This window comes from Ursus arctos, unplaced genomic scaffold (genome assembly GCF_023065955.2).
Source record: "Ursus arctos isolate Adak ecotype North America unplaced genomic scaffold, UrsArc2.0 scaffold_4, whole genome shotgun sequence".
In the NCBI taxonomy this organism is placed as follows: domain Eukaryota; kingdom Metazoa; phylum Chordata; class Mammalia; order Carnivora; family Ursidae; genus Ursus; species Ursus arctos.
The window spans coordinates 10,585,118-10,605,535 of record NW_026623056.1 but is presented as its reverse complement, the minus strand read 5'-3'; the positions used below and the strand labels follow the sequence as shown (position 1 = coordinate 10,605,535).

The 20,418-nt window shown below is 37.8% G+C and overlaps 1 protein-coding gene across 6 annotated transcripts in view; it reads left to right on the top strand.

The window, feature by feature from the left end:
- TBL1XR1 (TBL1X/Y related 1) overlaps nucleotides 1-20,418 on the top strand; it is a 171,030-nt gene that overhangs the window by 39,130 nt on the left and 111,482 nt on the right. For 4 of the 6 annotated variants that reach the window (XM_044383996.3, XM_057306830.1, XM_026498394.4 and 1 more), the window contains exon 1: nucleotides 12,878-13,060. The exons of the other annotated variants lie outside the window; for them this stretch is intronic. The gene's annotated coding sequence lies outside the window, so the exon portion shown is untranslated. Of the gene's footprint in view, nucleotides 1-12,877; nucleotides 13,061-20,418 lie in introns of those variants that run through there. 6 annotated transcript variants of the gene reach the window in all.

The window sequence follows — 20,418 nt, the reverse complement described above, 5'->3', positions numbered from 1 at the left end:
ACAGTAAACACGTAATAGTCCCCCATTAGCATGTGTACCTCCAGTTGTACTTAAACTTCAAACAACTATACAAGTTCTTTCCTAAAAACTATAATTTATGAAAGGTTTGTTTTCTAAGTTGGTGTGTGTGTTGGTTATTTAGAGTCTATGACCTATTCTCCCTTCAAGACCAGAAGGTTATAAACAATGGACTTCTTTCCAGTGTAGCCAGTATAAGGTTGTTTACAAAAACCAGTGTCTGTTTCATGGAGATAAGTTCTTTGACGATGGAAAGATCCTGAGTGTTATCCGCTTGCTGCTACTAGGGGGCTTTTGTCCACTGTGAAATAATGTACTTGGTGTGGAGGTGAGAGGGACTCAGTTACTGCTTATGGTAGATTGTATTATTTAAAAGTATTTGCTTCTCTTTTTTAGTGGGCTTCTCTCTGCAGACTTCCTACCTGTGGGGGGAGTACTTCTTCGCATTGACACCAGGCTTGGCCATGGGACTTGCTTTGGTTAATGGAAGATGAGAAGTGATGTATGTTGTGTCTAAGCAGAAGCTTTCGGAGCCATTTTGTGAATTGATTTTTGTTTATTTTCCTCTGCTGCAAGAAAAACAGGTGCCAGATAAAGGCTCATTCTTTTGCCAGGATCCCAGAATGAAGAAGATACTGTAGCCAACCCAAAGCCAACAACAAAAATGAGAAACACATTTTTGTTCTTGTAAAACAGTTCTCACAGTGCTGCCTGTTGAACTCAAGACCCATTAAGGGTTAAAACTATTTTGGTAACAATATTTCGGTGCCTTATTTACTGTCTTTTGACCTTGCATTATGGTTAAGTGATAGTGGGAGAAGGTGCTGGTGCCTTAGGAAAAATCAGCGCTGTTGCTTCAGACTGTGTTCTTTATCACCACATTTTTATAGTTAAAAAAAAAGTTTTACTTACTGTCTTCGATGAAGCAATAAAAGTTATTAATTGAAAAAAATCTTAATTCTGCGTTGTTTTTTACAAGTCTTTCTGATGAAACAGGAAAAGTTAGAAGGACTTCTGGGTGCTGAAGTATGATTGTCACAGGAAAGTACTTGTGCAATTATTTGAGTTATGGACTGAACTAGTCTCTGATGAAATATCACTTTCACTTGAAATAGTGATTCACTAACGTTATTCTAATGTAGCATTTGACAGACGTTTTCTCAAGTGAACAAAGTGAGCCTTTTACATCGAGGAAAAACAACTGGCAGTATTTGTTGCTAGTGATAAAATCTGAAATTTCAAGTGAAAATTAGAATTTTGGAAAGTTGTCAGATAATGTAAGCTTGCCGGTTTCCAGGTAGTTAAGCTTTTTCTGATGAGCTTGGTAATGATAGTCATGAATGTAATTAAAAATTTTTTTGGTGCTATATAATGAAATATCAACATTTGGGAGATTACCTAACTCAGTGGACCAATATTTATGATTGATGAATGATGTTACAGAATTATGCACGAGTAAAAAATCCATTCATATTGCCAAACCGATGGATTTTAACAAATATGAAAAGTTCATTGATAGGGTTTAAGATTCCACACTTCAATGAATTTTCAAGACACTGTCTCTTGTTGAGTTTTGGTATAGAATCAAATAGTATTCATAATTATTTGAAAAAGCCATGAAATCTTCCTTTTCCAACTGCATATCTTTTGAGAGTGAGGTTGGATTTTCTTCATATAGTTCAATCAAAATGACACATTGCCGCTAATTGGGTGCAGAAGCAGGTAGGATGACCCAGTATCTTCTCTTAAGGCAGACCTTAAAGAGATTTGTAAAAACGTATACTTTTTTTTAGAATTTTATTACTTTATTCTTTTGGAAAATGTAGTTGATTTTAAAATAAGAAATTTACATTAATATGTAACTGGCTTATTTTTAAAATGAATTAATAAATATAAATACACATTTTAAAAATTCTTCCTTTTAATTTCTAATATAGTATATGTAGCTATAATTCATATTAACCAAAGTTTTTTGAGATCCTCAATTTTTAAGAGTATAAAGGGGTTATAGGCCCAAAATGTTTAAGAACTGTTGTAAATGATTACGATTTTTAGGGGTTCTTTGTTATATCATAACCTAGAGGGAGATAGCACATTGGCAGTAAGATAAGTCGGTCTTCTTGAGAAATACAAGTTGGTACTATTTGTTGACCCTCTGTTTTGTTATTATGACTTATTTTTTGTGAGGCCATGAAGTAGGCATTGAGTTTGCTGAGGAAGGATTTTGACTGACTTCCAAAATATGGATTATTGCGTCTTGCATGATTCCACATGACTATGTAAGTCTCCTTTACAACAGGGACTTTTGGTGAGCCTTCACATGGGACAGAAATATTTTCACACTTGGTCAGTCCATGCATCCATACTTCTCTTCCTTAAATTATTCTGCATACCTCTTTCATGTAAGGACCTGACCTGGAAGTCTAGCCATATTAATACTCCCCATTTAAGAATTGGTATGAATCTCACTGTTTCCTTTTCTCGATAATGCAGAATATGAGATGTATTACTCAGTGGGCTGCTTTCTTTTTTTTAACTTAACACCTACTTCAGATGGGACTGGAGTACGGTTGAAAGAATCCGTTTCTGGGTGATAACTAGCATGTAATGCAGAGTCATGTGTAATCCGGGCTCGTATTTTTTCTCTCTCAATTAATTAGCTAATCATTGAGAATGAGAATCTCCTATGTAGTAGATAGGCCTTGTCTGAGGAAGAAATAGCAGTGCATGAGGAGTAGGCACACTGAGAATGTGAACCATCTGCTTATGCTTCATAAGCATCCCGACTCTTGTTCTGTGTACACTACAACCACTTGATGATGGAGTATTTCTGTCACGTCAGCTTTGACTTTGGATCAGATGATAGTTACTGCTGGCAGCTCAAGTTTCATAGTTACCTGTGGTTAGATCTTCATTCTCTACCAGTATAAAAAGTACAAGAAATATTTTCAAAAGACAATCTTGGTTTGGTGAAGAAGATATGGTTTTGCCCTAGAAATTCTTAGCGGTTTCTGCTCCAGCTCTCCTAGAGGGGCTTGTTAATAGCTCCTTGTGGCACTGATCTGTTGACACTTTGTGCACCATTGCAATGAGAGTTCATTATGGCCACGTGGCATAGCTACTTGTACTTGCATCCTGGATTGGCTAGAGAATTTTTCTGTTCCTCTGGGCCATGCTTAAAACTGCTGGATTTCAGATCACTCAGTAAATAGAGACGTGCATGTATATTGGTAAATGTTGTTTCCAGTGAGGCCCACCAAGCTTTCTGCTTCTTTCTTTGTCGTAGGAAGTATAGGGTTTTCATTTTGATGGGCATATTCTGACTTGCCACGCTGCATTGGCTCCTAGAACTAAGTAGTGGTAGCAGGACCCTATTTTTTCTTGGGACTTTTTTTATTGGTCTTTTGGCATACGTGTCTTATTAAGACATCTAGAGTACTGCTATTTCACAGGGTCTCACTGACTTGATTTTATCAATGTAGTGGACCAGTGTGATGTGCAGTGGGGTGGTGAAACAAGGTCATGTGAAAGCTAGAAGCTCAACTTTGCTTGAGGCAGTATAGTTAATATGTACTACTGTCCCACCCAAATGAAAGCAAATTGCTTCTGAAGTTCTGTTTGTAGAAATAGAGAAACCATTTGTCAGAACTATAGCTGCATATCTGGTACTGTGCTAGAGATCAAATTTGGATTACCAGCTGTGCTTGTAGTCGTTAAGTTTAGAGTACAGTTATTCTGTATGAACAGTTGTGTGTTCCGCATCAGCCAAACAGTTGTATTAGATGAATATCTGCCAGGGCTTGCAGCCCTTGCATCTTGTAATTCTTTGATAACTCCACCAGGAATGCAGTATTTTGTTTGGGAGGTGGTGCTCCCAGGGGTTTATGTCTGAACTTTTGGATCCATTATTACCGCACTGTCCCACCTGCCATGGCGGCATTATGGGATTTTGTCAGTTGGTAGTCAGCCGGGACTACCCTTTTCAGTTACATTTTCAGCACCTGAGGAAATAACTTAAGGTGGGGGGATTGCTCTGCTCTCTGATAAATGGCTTTGGGCCGAAACTTGATATATTAGTTGAATACTATAATCTCTTATTCTGACACATACTTCACAGTGGTGCTATCTAAGAGGTCCTCAGGGATTGAAGTTAGATTTTTACACTCCCAGAAAGGTCAGGGTATTTCCCTTTCCCAAGTGCATGGTTACCCTGATAAGTGGCTGTTGTTCTTTTGTGGGAAGCCAAGAGGAAAACAACAGTATTTGTGTTTGAAGGGTGCTTTGCCTTACCTTCATTCTAGAGGTGTGGGGTGTAGGAACTTTGAGAGGCTGTGATTTTCTGTTTTGGTGGCTTATGTCCCCTCTGTCAGCCTCTCTGTGCCATACCTAGAGTTAGTTACTTGTGTAGGTTGGGGATCAGCAAACTTTTTCTGTGGGTGCCCACATATGAAGTGTTCGAGTTTGTGTGCTGTAGTCTCTAAAAAAACTCCCCAACCCAGCCATCGTAGTGCTAAAGCAGCCATAGATAATACATAAATGGGCATGTCTGCGTTTGCATAAAACTTTATTTTCAAAAACACGGTGGGTCATATTTAGACTGTGGGCTGTAATTTCTCTGCCTCTAGTACAGATCTTACAGGATAATGGTGGGATGTCCTAATATTATGATTTTAGGGACTTTCCGCAATTCTCGCAGACAAACCAGTTTGATAACCACTAGGTTCCTGTTTCTTTAACCTTGTTTGGTTCCACTTGATGTTATAATTAAGCAATCAACAAAATCACACTGCATTTTGGTCACGACAGCTCGAGAGCAGGGATTGGCAAGCTACAGCCTACAAGCCAAACGTGGCCTGCACTTGTTTTTGTTGACCCACAAGCTAAAAATGTTTTTCACATTTTTAATAGATTGAAAATGATAATCTATAAGTGAAATTATATGAAATTCAAATTTTCATGTACTATGTAAGGATTTCCTGGCACACAGCCACATTAGCTTGTTTACGTATATAGTTTATGGCTGCTCTTGCTTCACAGCAACAGAGTTGGGTAGTTGAGACAGACACCTTATGGCCTTAAAATAATGTCTGGTCTGGCCCTTTATCGAAAAAACATTTGCTGATCCCTGCTCTGAGATAGGAGAAAAATTCTTTTGTTTCACACTAACTGCCTTGTTCTCTGTCAGTGCCTTGACTCAACAATTACACTGTGAATATGTTGCTTTCTGTTTTTGAACTCCAGTTAGAAGCAGTGTCGACCTTGTGTGTCGACCTCAGGTCTTTCATAGCTCTCCACTACTCTGTCTCCACTTGGTCCCCAAAGCCTTGTTTTAAAGGCACTTTATTACAGATGACTGCAGTTGGTAATTTAATTTTGCCATAGTCTGAATAAACTATCAGAGGCCCATCTTATAGGATTGTTTCCTTATTGCATTCAGACCCAACTAGATTAGGTAACATTCTCAGATTCCCATTACCTTGAAGGTTTGCTCATCGCCTCAGTGATTTCAGAATTTAATGATATAAATAATATTAGCCAATATTTTATTCAACTTTTACCATGTGCATACACTGAGCTAAGCACTTTTCACACATAAGTGCTTAGTATAGTGCCTGCCACATCACAAGTATTCACAAAAGATTAGCTGACATTTATTTTTTCATTTAGAAATAAATGCCCCTCCCTCCATACTTCATATATTATAAAAAACCAAAAAATGTCATTGGCCACTAAAATTTTAAAAATCACATTAAAGGTAAATTGGAGGGAATGGCATAAATTAATAGTTTTTGTTTATAATTCTGCTTTTTAAGAAGTTTGTAGATGAGTACAGTAGATTTTCATTATTTGCAGTAGTTAATGTTTATGAAGTTGTTGTGAACACTGAATTAGCACCGAATGAACCACTGCTCCTAGGGGAAATGCAGGATTAGGTTCCTGTGAGCCTCTGGTCAGAACATTTTCATCAGCTGATCAATAATAACCTTGTTTTGTGTGTTTCTGTTTAAAGACCTCTTATTTTATATGTATTGTTGATTCATTAATGTTGCCTTCATGGCCAACAGCATTATAACTCCATGAATGGAACCCATCTATCACACATTTTCTCCATGAGGCATGTCACACAGCCAGGAACTTTAAAGGACAAAACTTTAGCACTATGCTTGGTGCTGAAAAAATAGTAAATAGTAAAATCACCAGCAAAAAAGGACAAAATACAGAAATTTGGCACTAAATGTACCACACAAAGGACGTTTGTTTATAGAATGAGAGCTGAAACAAGAAAGTAGAATGCTGTGTTATTTGCTGGGTATGTGCACAGTAAGCAGCTCTGGTTTCTTGCTGTTCTGTACAAGTCTAAAGATTGCAAAGGCACTACAAATATTAATTTTGTGGTCACATAAATTTTAGCAAGTAGGAAGATTTCACAAATATGAGAGCCGTGAATAATGAGGATTGACACTGTCTCCCCAGATGCCACAATTTTTCATTTTAATTTATCCTTTATTTGTGTTTTAATTCTTTCACTTTTTAAATTTATTTTTAAATTGTGTTAAAATACATATAACCTAATAGTTGTGTTAACTGTATTCACATGGTTGTACAACCAATCTCCAGAACTCTTTACCTTTGTACTCATTAAACAACTCCCTCTTTCCCTCTCCCTTCATATCCTGGCAACTACCATTCTACTTTTGGTGACTTTGAGTACACAGGATAGATACCTCATGCAAGTGGCATTATAGTATTTGTCTATGACTGGCATCTTTCACTTAGCATTATACCCTCAAGGTTTATCTATGTTGTAGCATGTGTCCGTTTCCTTTTTAGGGCTGAATAATATTCCACGATAGGTATAGACCACATTTTGTTTATCCGTTCATCCTCTGATGGACATTTGGGTTGCTTCCAACATTTGGCTATTGTGAACAATGCTTCTATGAACACAGATGTGCAAATTCCTCTTCGAGACCCTGATTTTTTTCCGACAGTGGTTTATCTTTTATATGTCACATAGATATTACAAAAATGAATGTGTTGACTAAGTAGAACAGATGTATATTGTGAAGCAACAGGTAAAAATTGTCAGTTTGGGATGCCTGGGTGGCTCAGTTGGTTAGGCGTCCGACTCTTGATTTTAGCTCAGTTCATGATGTCAGGGTTGTAAGAGGGAGCCTGTGCCTGGCTAGTGCTGGGTGTGAAGCCTGCTTAAGATTCTCTCTCTCCCTCTGTCCCTCCCCTTCTCTCTCTTTCTCTCTCTCTCTGTCTCAAAAAAAAAAAAAGGCTGACAGTTTGACCTCATCTCATACACCAGAGATAGTTGTTAGTTATAGTTTGGTGAGTATTCTATCATACGTACACAATTCGAATGTATGTATAAAGTATGTAGAAACTATTTAACATGGCTTATTTACATTTACAGTTTAGTAGAATTTCGTATTAGTTGGGATCCTGTGCATACTGTTCTATATATTGTGGATATTTCACATAAATGTGTGTGTGTGTGTGTCTTACGCACTATCTAGTACTCTAATTTCTGTTGTACCATACTTTTTAAAAATCAGATATAAAATTTCAAAGTAATACATACATGCGGTAGAAAAGCTCCAGACAGTGCAGAATGATTTGAAGAAAGCTAAGAGTATCTTTTCTTCCTTTATTTTTCCTTATTCCCTCCCAGTCTTATTTCCTAGAGGCAGGCTTTGTTTGCTGTAGTAACTTTAAATGATAAATTATACTTAAGATTCTTATTTCTTGATCTGTTAACCATAAGGCACATCTAATATGAAAGTTTTGAGGAGATTAGTGGATTTATTCTTCTGTACTTCCTCTTTCCAACTTTTAAAATATTACTACAGAGTACAAATTAGACTTTGCAACTACTTAGTTCTGTTACCTCTTTTTGCTATAGGATGTTTTTAGAAACTGAAAAAGAATTAGCAATTTTTGTGTGTAATATATATGAGAAAGGAATAGACCACTGTTATTACACTTCTATTCAAGGAGAATCTCCCACTGTCAGTGAAAAGAGTATCCTCTTTTGTTTTCTCATATAAGAAAAATTAAAATTTTTCAGTTTCTAAAAAGTCTTTATTTTGACTTTTGACGGCAAATCTGACTAGTGAGAGCAGTGCTTTGCAGCAGCCCTTTATGTCATGTGTATAAAAACTGGTACTCTTTGGGGGGTGCAGCTGCTTGCAGCAGAGGTCTCTGGTAACCTGTTTATTTGTAGCATACATGGTGGGGCAGCTTTGGGTTATAGGAATCTACTTTCAACATTTTTTTTCCTGCTCTGCTGTCTTCTAGCATCCAGTATTTCTGATGAGAAGATGAATGTTAGTTTCTTGTTTCTCTTTGGCAGCTTTCTTGGTATTCTGGAATTTTACTAGCATGAGTCTGTCTAGTCATGGGTCTTTTTTCATTTGTTATGTTGTTTTTGTTTTGTTGAATCTTTTCACTTTGATGACTGAATCTTTATTTCTTGGAAAGTTTACCATTTCTCCCGACCCCCCCCCCCTTTGAAAATCAATTTCCTTCCACCTCTGTTCTCCACTTTTGGATGCTTTGTGTAAGTGAATCTTGGACCCCCTAAGATCTTAATTCGTATTTAAATTTTTTTTACAGCTTTTACTTTTTTGTTTGTAGGGGTTTTGTCTTGCTTTTTTTCTTTCTTTCCCTTTCTTTCTTTCTTTCTTTCTTTCTTTCTTTCTTTCTTTCTTTCTTTCTTTCTTTCTTTCGTCTTTTCTCCTCTTCTTTCTTTGTTTTGTTTAGTTTGCTTTGCTTTACTTTGCTTTACCTTGGAAGGAAGGTAAATCGCCACAACTTATAAATAGCGTGGTGGTAAATCATGCCCATTTTGTCCTGGATTTCTGTTTTTTCTGTTAACAGTTCTGTTTATTTAGTTCCGTTTCATGCTGTTAGATTTCTCGACATGTTTCGTGGGTCTTGGTTAGTACTGGCAGTTGAAGTGTGCCTGCTGCAGTGTGTACTTCTCCAGCCGTCTGTCTTGAATGGTAGTTTTGGTGTGGTAGGTTCTGTGGAGGTGGTTTAGGTGTGGACCGGCAGACCGGGCCTCCTTCCAGGACTGGGGGGGGGGGGTGTGGGGTATCACTTCGATGATGGTGTCTTTAAATACTGCAGGTGGGTGTGCTTTGATAGATTTCACTTGGCTGGCTTTAAGAATTGATCCCTTTCTCTTTCTTCACCTGCTTCCACCAACCCCCTCCATTTCCCTTTTTGTCTTAGAGGTCTGATGTTCCTGCCATCTTGCTGCTCTGCTTTTCTCTCAAGCCTGGCTGCTCTCACAGAAAGACTAACTTAGGCAGAAATGCCTACTTCATAGAGATCACTTCTTTGGCTTTATCCCAAAGGCCACAAGCTGCTACCACCATGTCTCTGATCCCAGGTCGGAGGAAGAGGGGTCATCTGTCCATAGGAAGGTAGTGCAGCATCCTGATGAAACATCTGCGTTGTGTCCTCCTCCTTGTAGTTGTGACCAGTTTGATTATAACTTGGAACTTCTCTGGCATGTCCTTGAAAAGATTTTGGTGTCTTATATATATGCTTTCCTCTTTTTCTTCCTGTTAATCCAAGTCTTTCCTACTTTCTCTCTGCCCAGGTTTCCTGAAAATTTATGATTGTTCGATAACTTCTTGTTTTGCCACAGTGCTATCATTTCATTTTAATTTAAATCTTTTTCCTGTTGTTTCAGGGGGACCTTGGGAAGGAGGAGAGAGAGAGAGATAAATTTATTTAGTCTGCTACCTTGAGCTATAAATGACTAATTTGTGACTGATTTTAAAAGGTAGATAAGTTCTCAAACACATTTTTCTTCTTTTGTGCCTTAGAAGAATTATTAAATCATCTTTTTTTTTCTCCTAGTAACAAAGAACATTTGAATTTTCAGTCTGTGCCATAATGCTCACTGCTGTTCCCTGGGCGTGTGGCTTCTTGTAGAAGAAAGCAGCATAACCGTAGTGACATTGTTGCTCGTCACCTTCCGAGTGTGGTTTTTGGTTTTTGGGTTGTTTGTTTGTTTGTTTTACATAAAGTTGTATGTGTGAGTGAAGTCCTCTTTTTTTAAGAGACAGTATATATTGGATAGTATTTATTTAATCACTCATGGAAATGGTCAGAAAACTGATACAATTGGGTTGTTACCTCTAGTGAAGCATAGCAAAGTAGAGAAACATTTTTGAAAATGATTTAGTAAAAGCCTGGGGGAAGAGAGTGAAAGAACAGCTAACTCATTTTTGTTCTTTACCATCTTATATGGATGTGTAGTGTAGTTTTTAGCATAAACTTTGCTGGAGGCGGAGAAACATGGTACTTATCTCCCACATACCTTTTTACTTACCACCTTGTAAACCTTGTTTGATTTTTGTTGTGTTTTGCTTTTGTAATGTCTTGAGGATATTAGGTGAAGGGTTTTACTGCCTAAATGCATTTAAACATTAGGCCTTTGAAAAATTGAGAAGATAGGTCAATGCATACAGCTGTAATAAAGACAGTGCTTATGTCTGTGGCTTTCAGACTTTTTTGATCTGTAGTCCACAGTAAGACGTGCGTTTACATTGCAGCCTTGTACATGTGTGTATATGACAATGAAATTAAGAGTTTCATGGAACAGTATTTGCCCTTCACGTGATACACTTACATTGCCTACTTCATTAGCACAGAGGGTACGGTCCACTAACTTTATTTCATGATCCACTAATAGGTTGTGAACTGCAGTTCGAAAACCCCTGGTTTAGATCCTCATCTATTAGAATAGTGGGAGAACGGAGGGATTTGAATTCAGGAGACCTAGGTAGTTCTAGCTTTATGGTCTTGGGTAATTTCCTTCTTGGAGTCTGTTTTTGCAAGTGTAAAATGGGAATAATAATATCTAGTTAGCTTGATTATGAGGTTTAAAAATAAATGCAAAGTGCTTAGCAGTGCTAGGGATAATAGTAGATATTTAAAAATCAGAAAGTTTTTATTATCTTTGTTATTTTTACTATATATACCACCTGTCATGTTGAGTAGGCACTGAGATTCAAACATTCTTGCCTTTCGGGAGGGAGATAACATTTTATTAATACAGAGACACAGACATAACTGCCTTACTGGTGAGAAGAATGTTAGAATATGTAAGAGGCATAGTAACCTAATGGAGGAAATTAGAGTTGGGCAAGTACAGGTGTGCCTTTATTTTTAAAGTTTCAAGGAACAGGGTCCCTCAAATTACCTCTAGCTGTATGGGGTTTTACCTTACGGATACATAAAGGAGATCAGGAGAAACAGGATTTAAAGCTGCAGAGATAGCTGTTTCAGAGAATTGCCATTTTGTTTTGGCCATAACTGATTTCATTTTCTGACTTCATGGATAATTGGCACATCTTCTACAATATAATAGAATGAATTCTCATGTGTTTCCTCCAGTAGTGGCAAGACTAGGTCTCCAAGTCCAGTGTTCTGTCATTATAACTCAGTTCCCTCTCTCACTAGGTCACGTTCTGTTCTTCTTTGCTTTATGATTTCTGCTGGAGTGACTGCTGACCTCTGTCACACTCTTGGCTTCTTGACTCTCGGTTTTTTGGTTGTAAGGAACAGAAGTAGACTCCAGATACTGAAGCTAGAAAGAGGAAAGTGGTGGTTCACCAAAGCGAAGAAAAAATGAACAAGAGATCTAGGACAAAGGAATCCGTGAGCTGACTTGGCAGTGGTTATATTCAGTTCAAATTATTTTCCTTTTATGGTTTTTCTCTTTACATTCAGATATCTGGGAGGGAGTCTGATTAGCCTAGCTTGAGTTATGTTTCTATCCTTTGGCCAGAGGAGGGGAGGACACTCTGATTTAAATTCCAGCCAAGACTCCGCGGTAGAAGCTATGTGGTTCCTCTAAAGCAGAATTAGTGTGCTGCTCCAGAAGGGAGACTGGGTACTGGCAGCCAAAACCAGCAGATGTCCAGTACGGTGTAACTGTATGTTGTGTTTGTGGAGGGCTGTATGCATTTTACTCAGACTCCAGAAAGACAGAATGGTCCGTAATCATTATCGTGGCGTAGAGTGTGTTAGTGGACATACATCTGGTTTAAAAAGCGAACAGAACCTTGGGACAGTATGTGACTAGGGCTTAGGGCACATATTTTGAAATTATGTGATAGAAGAGAAAGATAATCAAGATAATGCTGTCCCTGTGAAATTATATGATCATATTTATCTTATAGAACCCTTAGAGGCATTATAATGGTTAGAGTTAGGGCGAATGGCTATGTGAGGAGATAGAGGCAGCAAGGCCAGTTGGAAAGCTATCAAATTAGTTGAAATCCAGATTTTTAAGGCTCTCTCTGATCATCCCATCTCGTTCTTGGATTTAACTTTCTGCTGTTTGTCCCTTGTCTACTGATCCGTATTTCTAGCCGTATTTGTCTTCTGATCCAGTGGAACCTGTTTGTGCCTAAGAGCCTGTCCCTTGCTTGGAACTCTCTTCTCATTTGTACCGCAGCTCATAATGTCCCTTCCTTCTTTCCTGGCTATTTTTTCTAATCCCATTGCCTGTGGATTTTTTCACTATCAGATTATTCTGTTTTATTTTCTCCATAGCAGTTACTTACCATTTTTCTTTTTTAACTTGTTCTGCTAACAGTGGCAGGGAGGAGGGTTTGGTTGCTAAAGGAGACTCACAGGACCCCAAAACACAGTGCTGATCAGTCTAATTTATTGCTGCAAAAGGATGTATGGTACAGTAAGTGTCTTGAAGTAAGGTGACACATCACAGCCAAAGGTTGCCTCCTAGCAGTGGACCTGCGGAGGTAGTGTGGACTCCAGCTTTTCTTCCCTCTGTACGGTCATACTGGCCTTGTTTTCTCTGCAGACCAGGATCACGGATGTGTGAGAGAAGCGCCGTGAATCCAAGGAGCTCACAGTGGATCTCACCTGGGTCTTCTTATGTCCTGCTGACCACATAGGCCTTTGGCAGAGTCCTCTGGGAGGTCTCAGCAAAACCAGGTGCAAGCCATCCATCTCATTGTTAACAACGAACAGTGCTGACCAGCAGGTACAAACAGCCCAAAATTCATTGGACCCATGGTTTCAGGGCATCATTATTAATCAGTATGTGTTGTGCTTTGACGGGGCATCGGTGTCACGAGGGTACCACTTTTATTTCAGCAGTTTACTCAGGCCAATTACAGGCCTACTGGAGTTTACTATGAGTGCTTTTTGCTTATGTGTTTGTTTTTTTCTCTTCCACTAGAAGGTAAATGGCAGTAGAGTATGAATTCTGTCTGTGTTGGAAGATAGCAGTGTTTTTGTTAATGTGTGTAAGATTTAACAATGGATATTCAGAATGTCCAAAAGTATCTTTCCCATGTAGGTCTTTTTCTTTTTCTTTCTTCTTCTTTCTTCTTTCTTTTTTTCTTCTTTCTTCTTTTCTCTTTCATCTTTTAGGTTTGGAAGGACCAGGTACTTTATGCAGTGTTAAGGTCAGGTCATAGTGAATGTTCCCCTTCTTGTTATTTCTTCATCTTTCTTTGACTCCCTTGTAAGGGTCTTTATGATTAGGCAAATAAGATAGTTTCCCTTTTTTTTGTATTTTGCCATGTGTCTTTTTTTTTTTTTTAAGATTTTATTTATTTGAGAGAGAGCATGAGCAGGGGTTGGGGCAGAGGGAGAAGCAAACTCCCCACTGAGCAGGGAGCCTGCTGCAGGGCTCTGTCCCAGTACCCTGAGATCATAATCTGAACCAAAGGCAGATGCTTAACTAACTGAGCCACCCAGGTGCCCCTGCCATGTGTCTTTGAGAAGGAGTTAAACATACAACAAATTCTCTCTCTCTGAACTGTCTCCCACAAAAAAAAATTACAGTATTTTTACAAGAAGGTAAGACAATTAAAGCTACCTTTTTTGAGTGCCTTTTACTCACCAAACACTGTGCTAAGTTTTCTGTCTTTTTGAGAGAGAGAAAATGCGTGCGTTCTCAGCGTGGAGGGGAGGGGTAGAGGCAGAGGCAGAATCTTAAGCAGGTTCCATGCCCAGCGCGGAGCCTGATGTTTGGCTTCATCTCACTACCCTGAGATCATGACCTGACCTGAAATCAAGAGTCAGATGCTTAATCCACTGAGCCACCAGGCGCCCCTAAGTTTTGTTTTGTTTTTAACATACATTATCTGTAATCCTTATGAGGATACCATAAGGTGGACAGTAATGTCCCTATTTTAAAGAAATAGAATCTGAAGCTCAGAAGTTAAGCTTCAGGGCTTTATATGTTCAGGGCTGTTCTTAGTAATAACATGGACCAGGTAGATATGGACCTAGGTCACTAGAGCTCCAAAACTAGAGTTCTTCTCATTATACCATGTAGTAGAAGTAAAAGATGGCAAGTACCTTATAGTGAATGGTAGAGAGAGAACTTTTCAACATGTGATAGAAATATAGATGAGAAAAAAGTCATAGTTCTGCCCCTTAGAGCTTGCTGATTGCATGTTAACCATAATTTCTGGTGCTTTGTCTTACTTCTCTATTTCTTTTTGTACTTAGTATTTAGAACTCTCTTATCTCTTTTGTTGAGTTCATGTCAAATAATCAAATAGGTATCTCGAAGTGGATGCTCCCAATGTGCCAGATAAATTGTGCTGCTTATATTCTCTGAAACATAGATTTCTGTTGCTGCTGTGTTTCTGACCTCACCATAAATCTCAGTAGTTTAACTCATTTTACAGTCTATCTAAATCCTAAATATTTTAGCCTTTTAAAACATTTCTCGATTGTCTTTCTGTGAAAGATGGTAAGCATTTTTATAAATCTAGGTTCTGGTCATCTCTTTATGGGTCTTTAATTTTGCTTCCCATTCAGGTAATTATTTTTTAACTCCTTGTTTTGAACATTGAACATCTTACATAGCTCAAGTTTAAAATGTTACAGAAGTATATACATTGATAAATCTCATATCTGCCCCCCTAGCCACCTAATTCTTCTCCTTGGAGCATTCAGCGTTAGCACTGTCTTATGTATCCTTCCAGAGATGATGTTATTATATATAAACAAATTTATAATCAGTTTTCTCTCAGCCCCTCCCCAGTATTATATATTATACACAGTTTTTTGCATTTTTCCCCTCTTTCTCCTTTTAACCTAACAGTAAGTATAGCATGGTGATCATGCCCTAATCAGTACCTGAAGAGTTTATTTATTCTCTTTTTTTGACTGGATAATATGTCACTATAACAGGCTTCTGTTGATGGACAGTAGTTTGTTCATTTGTTTTGTGAATGCTGCAAGAATAACTGAATGTAAGTTATTTTGTATGTATGCAAGCATGTTTTGAATAATAAATTCCCCACTGTGAGATTTTAGGATCAAAGGATTTGTGCATTTTAACATTTAGCTGCGATTGTCTCCATGGAAGTAGTAGTAATATGGACACTCCTAGCAGTAGTATTTAAGTATAACACCACAAGGTGTTATAACACTTTTTTTTTTTTAAGCACTTTTTATCTTTACCAAACTGGTAGATGAAAAATACTATCTTGTATTTTTTTTTAAGATTTCCTTTTCATTGTAACATCATAGACATAATATGTAAAAAGGTGATGAATTTTACAAATTAAACACACCTGTGTGACCACTACCCCAGTTATTACTCTATCCCCAACCTCTGGAAAGATAACTGGTATCCTGACTTTACATCATCAATTATTTTCATACTTCCTGGAAATCATACAGTATATGTCCTTATTTATGGCTTCTTTGCTCAGTGTTGTATCTTAAGATTCATCCCAGTTGTATCAGAGTTCTCAGTTAAATCTTGATTTGCACGTCTCGTACAAGGAGAGAATCTTCGTGTTTCAAGCTTTAAAATTTTTATTTTCTATCAGCTCTTTGTTTCCTGTATCCATGGGTGGATGATCATTTTCTTATGGATCTCTGTGTAAAGGAAGCTAACCCTTTACATGGGATAGGAGTTGTACCTGTTTTCTAAAGTTAGTCATGCCTTTTGACTTGGCATATGAGGGTTCCTACCTGAAGATTTTTATTTTTTCTTATTTTTTTAAAATTTTATTTATTTGAGAGAGAGCACAAGGAGGGGGAGGGCAGAGGGAGAGGGTAAAGCAGACTCCCCACTGAGCAGGGAGCCCTTCCCAGGACCCGGGGATCATGACCTGAGCCGAAGGCAGAGGCTTAACCAACTGAGCCATCCAGGCGCCCTACATGAAGATATTTAAAAGTACATAATTTTTTTTATGGCCATTAAATTTTTTTCTCCCATTATATTTTTTCCTCAGTAGGCCTTCTGTTTTCTGATCATCCAATAACTTTTGTTAAATCATACTTTAACGTCAGTGAAGATGCAAGGGTAATGAAGAAATGAAAAATGATAATGCTGACAGTGAAATTTGAGTCAAATATAAATGGGGTATAAGAAGAAAATATTATCACTGTTCAAGAGACTGTGGATATGTGGTCAGAGGAACTTAACAAACTTAAGGGCAAATGAGGAAAGTCGTTGTGATGAAAAGGCTGATATTCCAGAGGAACTAATGCTGGCAAAAATCTTTACACTAATGGGACTCTTTCAGAGACATTCATGACCTTTGGAAGTGCAAGGGCTAGAATGTTAGAAGCTGGTCCCAACTCAAAAAGGAGTATGACAGTTCCTCAATGTGTATAAAATATAATAGATGCTCTGTATTAAAGTTATAGCATGAGAGGAGACAAATGTGGTCAAACTACTTGATAAGTTATTTACAAAGAGATAAAGCACTTTGATTTACAGTGATTCTAATTTTAAAGTTATAGTATACTAAATATTTTTTAAAATATAATTTTATATAATAGATATGTTTATGATTTTATATAATATAAAAATATTTTATACTTTTACTGTATTTTCTTGTATAACAGAGTTTTTAACGTTTTGTTAATTTTAAAGGTCACAGAACAGGTCCCACTGATTAAGGTTTGCTGTTTCATCTCACATGGTCATTTCTATGACCACATTACCATACAAAATGAGGACTGCCAGTATATGTTTAAACAGACAACCCACCCCCCAGTTCCTTAAATTGACCTCAAATGTTTCAGAAATTGATCTTTTTATTGTCCATTCTGACCTTGGAGTCCATCATCGATTAAGTAGAATTGCAAAAATGGTATGTGTTTCATGTACTTAGGACTTGAGTTCTTGGAGCTGCTCTGGATCTCATTTCTTTCCTAAATTGCCAGATGTGGATCTTGATAGTCTCATGAACTTTATGAAGAGGACTACACAAAATCATGAAGGACAAAAACAGTTTTGTGTATTTCTTCAGAACCTATTTATTATATATTAGACATGGTGTAAAGATGTGCAGGCAGATGAAAGTTAATATAATGAGATTGTATAGAAATATCGTAGAAGAATTAAAGTTCATGATACTGAAAAATTGAAGACATTTTTACAGTGTTGCTGAATTCTTTGCTGTATTCTGTGATAATGGTGGTTCCACCTTGTTTTCAAGGAAATTCTTGGAAACTATATATGCAAATTGAGCATCTTTATCTAGGTCAGCTGGCAGCATGTCTAATACATGCCATGAAACAGATATTTTAATGTAAATAACACATTACAGAAATACTTCTACTTGGGCAGCAGGTCCCATACTGTTTGTAATCTGTCTATGGCAGATTAATGTTTAAAACAACAGCCTAATTTTGGATTGTGAATGCGTTTTAGGAGCAGAGTAAGTTAATCAACTCAGGGCTTATATTGTAAGTTACCATTGAAGCTAGGGTTTGAACCTCCCAATTCAGTGTTCTTACGCCTGAAAAACCTGAAAATAAATTGTTAAATATTATAACTTAACGTCATATATCGTTATTTACAAAAGATTTGATTTTCACTTCATTTCTCTGTAGAAGTTTGGTTACTGCGTCTTCATTTTTTGGGGGGATGAGATGAAAGTTATTGGTCCTAATTATTTACTGAACACATTTTTAGTCAGTATTTTTGGAGAGCCTGTGCTGAGAGCTCTGAGGGATGTAAGAATGGTTGTTGGCTACCGTGAAACTTTCATAAGTCTTGAATACAGATAACTGAACAAATAATACAGCTGACAGTCATTATCTTATGGGTGGTACAAGTGAGGACTTAAGTTCAAAGGCGTGAGCAGTAACTTCCAGCTAGGAGAATGAGAGCAGCCTTCATGGATACAGTAGAGCTGATCAAGGGCTTGAAAGATAGCTTATGGGCACGCTAACAGTAGCATGTACCGATTGGAGCAGACAACGCTGGAAAAGTCCTAAAGATAAAAAAGCTGCTCTAATGTGTCTTAATTGTATTACATAACCTGTTTTGTTTAATGATGTTTGATAGTTGATTGTTGGATTAGTAACATTACCAACTTTTGTTCTCAAAAGAATGCTGCTGTATGATTCAGGATTGTATAGTGTAGTAGGTCTCAAAGTGTGGTCTCCGGTAGCATCAGAGGCTTCCTGTACCCTGTTAGAAAAGCAGATCCTTGGTTCCACCCCAGGCCTAGTAGTTGGATCCAAAAGAATAGGGGGTGAAGACCCAGCAGTCTGCTTTAACAAGCCTTACCTTGTTTGGAGAGGGCCAGGGATTTATAGTCCATTATTACATTTTGACAAAAATCTGTATCACCTTTATTTGGTAAAGCTTACTTTTTTTGTATGTGATCTTTCTCTAGAAGCTATTAATGATTAATTGCCCGTTTGGTGACCTTGATTAAAAGTCCTTGCTTTCCAACTTATTTTACTTTGATTATAAAATTTTTGTCAGTTCGAAGGGTAATTTTTTTACGTGGGAATCTGGAAATTATATAGGGGGCTATTTTAATTGCCAGTGGTAATTATAAAGAAAATTGTTAGTACATCTTCTTGGCACATCATATACACTTGCTGTTTTATTGTCACCTAGAATTTAAAGCTGAGGTATTGTGGTCATTGGATATATAGGAAGGAAGCGTGTCCTGATATGGTTTTTTATTTTTATGAAATCTTTTAATGACACCTGTCAATTTTATACTAATTTGTCTTGAAATTGTAATTTGTTATTTCTAATTAAAATCTCATTGAGGGGGGCGCCTGGGTGGCACAGCGGTTAAGCGTCTGCCTTCGGCTCAGGGTGTGATCCCGGCGATCTGGGATCGAGCCCCACATCAGGCTCTTCTGCTATGAGCCTGCTTCTTCCTCTCCCACTCCCCCTGCTTGTGTTCCCTCTCTCGCTGGCTGTCTCTATCTCTGTCGAATAAATAAATAAAAAATCTTAAAAAAAAAAAAAATCTCATTGAGGAACTGCCAGACTTTTCAAAAGTGGCTGCATTTTACTTTTTTTTAAAGATTTTATTTATTCATTTGAGACATAGAGATGCAGAGAGAGAGAGCATGAGCAGGGGGAGAGGCAGAGGGAGAGGGAGAGGCAGGCTCCCCGCTGAGCCAGGAGCTGGACGTGGGGCTTGATCCCAGAACCCCGGAATCATGACCTGAGCCGAAGGCTGACGCTTAACTATCTGAGCCACCCAGGCACCCCTGATTTTTACATTTTGACCAGCAGTGTTTGAGGGTTCCAGTTTGACCACATCCTCAACCACCATTATTATATTATTTTTACATTTTATTTATTTATTTTAGAGAGCTAGAGAGAACATGAGGAAGAGCAGAGGGAGAGGGACAAGCAGACTCCTTCCTGAGTGCAGAGCCCAATATAGGGCTGGATCCCACAACCCTCAGATCATGACCTGAGCTGAAATCAAGAGTCAGACTTTTAACCAACTGAACCACCCAGGTGCCCCTCAACCACCATTATTGTTGTCCTTTTCTTTCATTAGCCCTTCTGGTGGATGTGAAGGTGGTATCTTATTGCGGTTTTGATTTGTGTTTTCCTTATGGCTAGTGATGTTGAAGGTATGATCATGTGCATATTGACCGTTTGTATATTGTGTTTGGTGGACTAGCTATTCAGATATTTGGCCCATTTTAAAATTAGGTTGTTTGCTGTCTTAGTATTGAGTTGTACTATTTCTTTATATGTTCTAGACACAAGTCCATTATCATGTTGTGCAAAAATTTTCTTCTGTGAATTTTCACTTTCTTTGCAGTGTCCTTTGGAGTGAAAAGGTTTTAAATTTCGTTGCTTGTGCTTTAGGTGTCCCATCTAACCATTGCCTAATCCAGAGTCACTTAGTTAGATCTTTGATCCATTTTGAGGTAATTTTTTTTTTATATATTATGGAGTAGGGTTCCAGTTTCATTCCTTTGCATGTGGATATCCACTTGTCCCAGCACCCATTTCTTATAGTGGCAGATTTTTGTGAATTTTTATCTATACTTTCTAAATCTTTTTTGTAGTTGAAGAGATTCTGAGTTTTACTGACTACTCCTACCCCATTGTCCAGAAAGGAATACATTTACTAACTA